Below are 8333 nucleotides of genomic sequence, written 5' to 3' on the forward strand. Positions count from 1 at the left end.
ACCAGAATGTGTCATAATTAATTCCTGTGCTCAACAAATATTTGTTGAAACAGTTATGGCTCAGGTATTTAATAAAGTACTTTGAAACAAAGTCTTAAAACAAGACATATTAAGTTGCAAACTTCATGGATTTCACATTCAAATAGGGGAGAGAGACAGAAAACTATTTTACAATTAAATACTTAATATAATGTTGGAAGTGATAAGTGCAATGAACTAAAAGAGAACAGAGTATCATGAAGATTGGCTCTAGGGGGAAATGTTTATTTAAATAGGATAGTCAGGTAAGTCCTCTCTGAGATGATAGCACTGGGTTGAAAAAGTAATAGAAGTAAAAGAACCACCAATAAAATGATTTGATTGAGAAAACTTTCAAGCAAGGAGAATGGGAAGTGCAAAGGTGTTAACCGAGGGGAAAACTTGGCATATTTGAGAAAAGACAAGGAGCCTAGAATAGCTAGAGCAGAATGAGCAAGGTAAAGATAATTTTTAAAAGGGGGTCAGAGGACTTCCCTGGCAAGCCAGTAATTAAGACTCTACAGTTCCACTGCAAGGGGGATGGGTTCGATCCCTGGTCAGGGGACTAAGAGATAGAAAGTTAGTCAAAGGGTGCCTTCTGGGGCAAGTAAATAATTGATATATTATTATAAGATGGCAGGATATGGGAGTATACTGAAGAAGACAGTGAGATGATGAAATGTATGTTGTAAGAGGACCAGAGTAGAAGCAAAAAATGAGTTAAGAGATTATTGACTAAATGAGGTTAAGTTAAATTATACTAGATTATAGATGTATATTATACCTCCATGTGTGTCTACCACATATATTGTGCAATTTCAAGATAGGTTTATTTAAATCATGACAGAAACCCCAAGAGAACTATTCCCAACTCAGGTTATTATTACCCTATGCCAGAGCCAGGCAAAGACATCACAAGAAAAGAAAACTGCAGTCTACTATTCTTCATAAATATAGGTGTAACACATAAGATTATTCACCATGAGAAAATGAGGTTATCCCAGGAATAAAAGGTTGTTTCATCATTTAAAAGTCAATTAATATGACATACCATATTAAGAAAATAAATACATCATACGATCATCACAAAAGATGCCCCAAATACCCTTGACAAAATTCAGCAAACTTTACGAAAACAATTTTCAGAAAACCAACAATAAGAAGGTAACTTCCTCACTTTAAAGAGGAACACCTTACAAAGTCCTCTAACTTTATACTGAGCAATGAATGCTTTCTCCTTATATAATTTTATGGGTGAAAACATCGTTATAGTGCTTTTCGATCTGAGATCTACCGTCAAGAATAGAGCAAGGATATCAGCTTGCCCCACTCTGTCCACGTTTTAAGTTTACAGCTAATGTAATAAAGTAAAGGGAAGAAATGAAAGGCATGTGGATTAGAAAGGTAGAAACTGACTTTCTTTGCGCATTAATCTTTTTTGTAAAGATCCACAGGAATATATTAAAAAGAATTAATAAGGGAGTTTAGCAAGGTCACATGATAATGAGAGGGAGAGCATCTTACATGGAGAGGAACAGAATAAGAATTGCAGTAGATTTCTCATCAGAATCCATGCAAGAACCGAGTCCTCCCAAGCTCTCAGGCACTTTTAACACTATTCCTTTCAATTCTGCTAACTTATGTTTTCACAGGAATATTTAGAAGTGCTTTGTACTGTCTCTCTCAGTAACAGAGATGTGCTTTCTATCTGCTCTCAAACAAGTAGAGACTTAACACTGGAAAGCTCAATTCTATTCTGGATTTGCCCTTATACCAAATTAATCATCAACACTGCTTTATCATCTCCTCACATCCCAACCTTTTGTTCTATTTCTACTTCTCTAAAAAGAGAAATTGTCACCACGCTCCTGTGTTCCCTGTCACCAATTTCTCAGGTCTGTAAATCGCCTGCACAGTGATATCAGGTAGCTTTCCCAAAATGATAGTCATATAATTTCCCCCATCTCTAAACATCAGCTTTCCTGTGTTATGCAAAGAAGCTACTCTACTTAGACTTCTATACAGTTCCCCCAACATAGGCCTTCCCTGATGGCTCAGTTGGTGAAGAATCTGCCTGCAGTGCAAGAGACCCTGGTTTGATTTCTGGGTCAGGAAGATCCACTCGAGGAGAGATAGGTTACCCACTCCTGTATTCTTGGGCTTCCCTTGTGGCTCAGCTTATAAAGAATCCACCTGCCATGTGGGAGACCTGGGTTCGATCCCTGGGTTGGGAAGATCCCCTGGAGAAAGGAAAGGCTACCCACTCCAGTATTCTGGCCTGGAGAATTCCATGGACTGTATAGGCCATGAAGTCACAAAGAGTCTTACACGACTGAGCGACTTTCACTTCCCCCAATATTTTCAACAGCTTATCATTCTGATAAATATGCCTTTTGATGCATATTTAAATTTCTGTTCTTCAAACCAAATGTTACAAACTCTTCTTCTTTCTGATCAAGTGATATATATTTTTCAAAGCAGCTCAGATGTCACTTCCACCATCTATCTTTTACCCAGATAATCTCAAGGCACAGAACTCCCAATTACAATATATATTCTTTGTTCCAATCACTTGACACCAAACTATGCCACCTGGTAATGTTCATATATGTGTATCTTTCCCTCAATACTATAAGTCTCAGAAAAAAGACCATGATGTGTCCTTCTCTCTGCACTCCCTAAGCATCTAGGTCAATATTTATTCACTCTACAAATATTTACACTACCACCTAGGTAACTGATCCTGTGTGTTAAGCTTTGGAAATACAGCAATAACCAAGAGAGACATCGTGCCTCAATACATGCTTACTGACAGTATCTATCACTGCAACACTCAAGCTGCTCTCATTCTGACATCATCTATGGGAACAAATAATAATTACAGGTATGGTGTCTCCAAGAATGAAAAACAGGCTGTTCACAGTAATTATAGATTATCACTAGATAACAATGTGTTGCTTTGCACTAAAAAAAGAACCAGGACTTCCCTGGTGATACAGTGGTTAAGAATATGCCTTCCAATGCAGGGGACATGGGTTCCATCCCTGGTCCAGGAGGATTCCACATGCCTCAGGGCAGCTGGGCCCCTGCGCCACAACTACTGATACTCACGGACCTAGAGTCTGTGCTCCGCAACAAGAGAAGTCCAGCATTAAGAAGTTCATGCACCCCAATGAAGAGTAGTCCCCCTTCCCTGAAATTAGAGAAAGCTATAAGCAGCAAGGAAGACCCAGTGCAGCCAAAAATAAATCAATAAATAAAATATTTTTACAAAGAACCAAAGTTCTAAGCAATTTTATTTATTAAAAGTTGAGCAGCTATTTTGTGGCTACAAGTATTTGAAATGTTAAATTAGTAATTAAAGCAAGATACAAATGAAAACAGCTTCCTGGGTGGTACTAGTGTTAAAGAGCCTACCTGCCAATGCAGGAGGTATAAGGTATTGAGACGTGGGTTCAATCCCTGGGTTGGGAAGATTCCTGGAGGAGGGCATGGCAACCCACTCCAGTATTCTCATCTGGAGAATCCCACAGACAGAGGAGCCTGGCAGGCTGCAGTCCATAGGGATGCACAGAATTGGACACAACTGAAGAGACTTAGCACACATGCACACAAATGAAAACATGACGATAGCGGTGAAAACCAGAGATCCATGGATGAATTTCTGGATAACTGTCAGGAGTTACCTGTGACTGAAGGTAACCATAAGAGTAAAGCAGTCTAGGAAAACTTCTAAATTCCAAGATCCTTTTAGTTAGTGGTACTTGAACTAAAATTGTGGTAAAGGAGAAAGAAAATAGTATCTGTGTATTGGCCACTTGGAATTTTTACACTGCCAAAGGAAAAAGGCTCTCAGCATCGGGACAAGTGGCAGTCATAGTTATAGTTGTTCCCACAGGAGTCTAAGGGTCGGAATGGAAAATGTCCAGCCTCTTTGTATGGGGTACAGAGAGCTACTGTGTGATGGATCTTAACCTTCTAGTCAAAGCTATGGTTTTTCCAGTGGTCATGTATGGATGTGAGAGTTGGACTATAAAGAAAGCTGAGTGCAGAAGAATTGATGCTTTTGCATCAATTTGAACTGTGTCTTTGGACAAGACTCTTGAGAGTCCCTTGGACTGCAAGGAGATCCAACCAGTCAATCCTAAAGGAAATCAGTCCTGACTATTCATTGGAAGAACTGATGCTGAAGCTGAAACTTCAATACTTTGGGTACCTGATGTGAAGAACTGACTCATTTGAAAAGACCCTGATGCTGGGAAAGATTGAAGGTGGGAGAAGAAGGGGACAACAGAGGATGAGATGGTTGGATGGCATCATTGATTCAATGGATATGAGTTTGAGTAAACTCAGGGAGTTGGTGATGGACAGGGAGGCCTGCCGTGCTGTGGTCCATGGGGTTGCAAAGAGTCAGACACGACTGAGCAACTGAACTGAACTGAAGATAAGGAGATAATTCGTTCCTTTAAATCTTGAAAACTAAGCATAGACGTAATTCATCTATTACTCATCTGCCCTCAATGAGGACAGGCATGCCTTCAACCAGTACCTGCTGAACTTGAAGCCTGCAGCCTTGGATCAGGACTTCTGGGCATTTTTCCAAGACTTGAATCTCTAGATCACAAAATTGTTGTGGAAGGGAAAAAAGAGGAGTGAGACCACGACATGTTTGTGAGCAAACCATCAAAATGGCAATTTTATCTGAGTGCATTGTTGGCAGTACACTAGTATTGGGCAGCAAACTCAAGTATCTATGGACGTTTCCAATCAGCCCTTTCACTTCAGTTCAGATCAGTTCAGTCACTCAGTCGTGTCCAACTCTTTGCAACCCCATGAATCGCAGCACGCCAGGCCTCCCTGTCCATCACCAACTCCCGGAGCTCACTCAGACTCACGTCCATCGAGTCAGTGATGCTATCCAGCCATCTCATCCTCTGTTGTCCCCTTCTCCTCTTGCCCCCAATCCCTCCCAGCATCAGAGTCTTTTCCAATGAGTCAACTCTTCACACGAGGTGGCCAAAGTACTGGAGTTTCAGCTTTAGCGTCATTCATTCCAAAGAAATCCCAGGACCGATCTCCTTCAGAATGGACTGGTTGGATCTCCTTGCAGTCCAAGGGACTCTCAAGAGTCTTCTCCAACACCACAGTTCAAAGGCATCAATTCTTCAGTGCTCAGCTTTCTTCACAGTCCAACTCTCACATCCATACATGACTCCTGGAAAAACCATAGCCTTGACTAGACGGACCTTTGCTGGCAAAATAATGTCTCTGCTTTTCAATATGCTATCTAGGTTGGTCATAACTTTTCTTCCAAGGAGTAAGCGACCTAGATTCTGTTAATTCAGGAGATCCTGTTTGGAAAGGAGTGCCTCCTTTCTCAGCCACCTTCTGGGCATTTTGAATCCTCATATCTCCATCCTCCTCCTACTACTACTGCTCTGTTTAGGTGTGTGAGCATAAATTTATTTTTCTTCATCAAGTGATGGTAATGATGGTAAATGTGTAGGGTTTTCACGGTGTGTCCCTGGAAGGAGTCCAGGGAGTTGAGCGAATAATTCAGTTGGCCTGTGACTGCGCTGAGGTCATAAAGCCTGGTGACGTCGCCCCCACGTGGCTGGTGCGGTATTTTACAACCGCAGCAGGAGGGGCGAGCCAGCGGGCGTCTGGCGGCCGCTCTGCAACAGAAGATCTCGGCTCTCCAACCAGGGTAAGAATTAGAGTGGACTGGAAAACTGGAAATGTCCAGGGCTGGGAAGTGGGATGAGTTCGAAGGGGTGAGGGGTCTTCTCATCCTCCACGCCTCTTCTCAGGTTGGTACATGAGCTGTTTCAGTTCAAACAGATGAAAGGGTCAGTTTTGTTGCTCGGCGCCTAGCACAGAGGAACCTGACTGGGCTGTGGTCCATAGAGTCGCAAGGAGCTGGACAAGACTGAAACGACTTACATAGCACACACCCAGGCACCAAAGATTCGACATCCTCTCCAGGGTGTCCTAATGAAATTCTTTCACTATCTGAAAAGTAAATCGTTCAATGTATGTGAAACACTCTGAGACATAGCAAAAGGCTGAAGTCATTTCTAACTCTGGCTTTTCATGAGATCAAACTAAGAGCTTTGGTTTTTTTATTTATGTTTTGAATGAACAGTTATTAGAAACTGTTTATTATAAACAATTAGAATTATGGCTGTGGACTCTTCTGGATTTTATGTAATCTGTTGGCTTCCAGGAAAAGATATGAATAAATATAGGTGGACCCTCCCCCTAGATCCAATCAATACATGCCCAACTATATATAAAAATTACTTTCTAGAGAGTGTATGGGTTGGAAATATAAATAAGGAGTTGGGAGTCTTCAAAATATATTTTACATGTTATATTTATATTTTGAAGTCTTCAAAATATCACAATATACTGTAGTATTCCAATAAAATTATTCAACCAACTGTTAACAACTTTTAGTTGACAACCAACAGTTAACAGCTTTTTTTAAGAAGGCCACGTCTTTGTTAATGTGTGAAGGAAATACCAGGACATCAAAACACAATCTGATCTCAGAAGATTATGGTCTTACTGGGTAAGATCCAATAAATGCAGTAAATTATGAGAGAAAATATCAACTAAATAATTGAGTCAAGTTTTAAGTTTGTGACAGAGATTGTTGATACTATCTCTTCTTCCGGCTTCCCTGGTGGCTCAGATGGTAAACAATCTGCCTGCAATGCAGGAGACTCAGTTTTGATCCCTGGGTCAAGAGGATCCCATGAAGAAGGGACTGGCTGCCCACTCAATATTCTTTCTTGGAGAATTCCATGGACAAAGGAGCCTGTTGGGCTATCGTCCATGGGGTAACAAAGAGTCAGACACAGCTGAGCAAGTAACACTTTCACACACACACACCTCTTCTTTGTGTCTTTATTTTAAATGTTCTCTTTTCCTTTGCTCTAGGATTATGAAACAAAACACCATGCTCTTCCTGCAGACACTGTAGAAGAACCATGTCACCCTGGTCTTAAAACATACGAAAGGGCACAGTGCTTTTCCATTTGTAAGTATCAAAGGAAAATAGTGGGATCCATGAATGTGGGTTTAAAGGAATAAAATAGCAACTTTTCTTTAAATACACTCTCACAAAAAGTATCATCGCTTTCATTGATGCAACAAAAAGGATTATAGGCTGGGTGAGTGAGGGAGTGGGGAGAGGAAGGAGGCAAAGAAGAGTATGTGGCATCTTTTGTCTATTGAATTATGAAATTATGGGTTACCTAATACAAACCTATAACGTGATTAAGCTATACAAAATTATCAGGCTCATGTGTGTCTTTCAGTGAGTGATGAGGATGTTAGATCATTTTCCTACAGTGAGCCAGAAAGTCTCCAGTGGCGCTGGGCCTTGAATGTAGGAATATATGATTAGATTACAATGATTTTTTCCTCTGATACCTGGAAGTAAATGCAGGTTTTATAAACACTTCTAAAACCAGCAATTCTAACAGCGTGATTTACTGAGAAAGAGTACAATCTCAGCAGACTACCACTCATTGCAAAGGATAATAATAAAAATATTAATCATTTCCATTTATTGAGTATTCTATACCAGGCTTTCTATACCAGCTAAAACAGCTATTGAATTGGGTAGGCTTACCTCACAATTGCACTCATCTCACACGCTAGTAAAGTAGTACTCAAAATTCTCCAAGCCAGGCTTCAGCAATATGTGAACCATGAACTTCCAGATGTTCAAGCTGGTTTTAGAAAAGGCAGAGGAACCAGAGATCAATTTGCCAACATCTGCTGTTCATCGAAAAAGCAAGAGAGTTCCAGAAAAACATCTATTTCTGCTTTATTGACTATGCCAAAGCCTTTGAATGTGTAGACCACAATAAACTATGGAAAATTCTGAAAGAGATGGGAATACCAGACCACCTGATCTGCCTCTTGAGAAACCTATATGCAGGTCAGGAAGCAACAGTTCAAACCGGACATGGAACAGACTGGTTCCAAATAGGAAAAGGAGTATGTCAAGGCTGTGCATTTTCACCCTGCTTATTTAGCTTATATGCAGAGTACATCATGAAAAATGCTGGGCTGGAAGAAGCCCAATCTGGAATCAAGATTGCTGGGAGAAATATCAATAACCTCAGATATGCAGATGACACCAACCTTATGGCAGAAAGTGAAGAACTAAAGAGCTTCTTGATGAAAGTGAAAGAGGAGAGTGAAAAAGTTGACTTAAAGCTCAGCATTCAGAAAACAAAGATCGTGGCATCCGGTCCCATCACTTCATGGCAAATAGATGGGGAAACAGTGGAAACAGT

The sequence above is a fragment of the Bos mutus genome, chromosome 23 (assembly GCF_027580195.1).
Source record: "Bos mutus isolate GX-2022 chromosome 23, NWIPB_WYAK_1.1, whole genome shotgun sequence".
In the NCBI taxonomy this organism is placed as follows: domain Eukaryota; kingdom Metazoa; phylum Chordata; class Mammalia; order Artiodactyla; family Bovidae; genus Bos; species Bos mutus.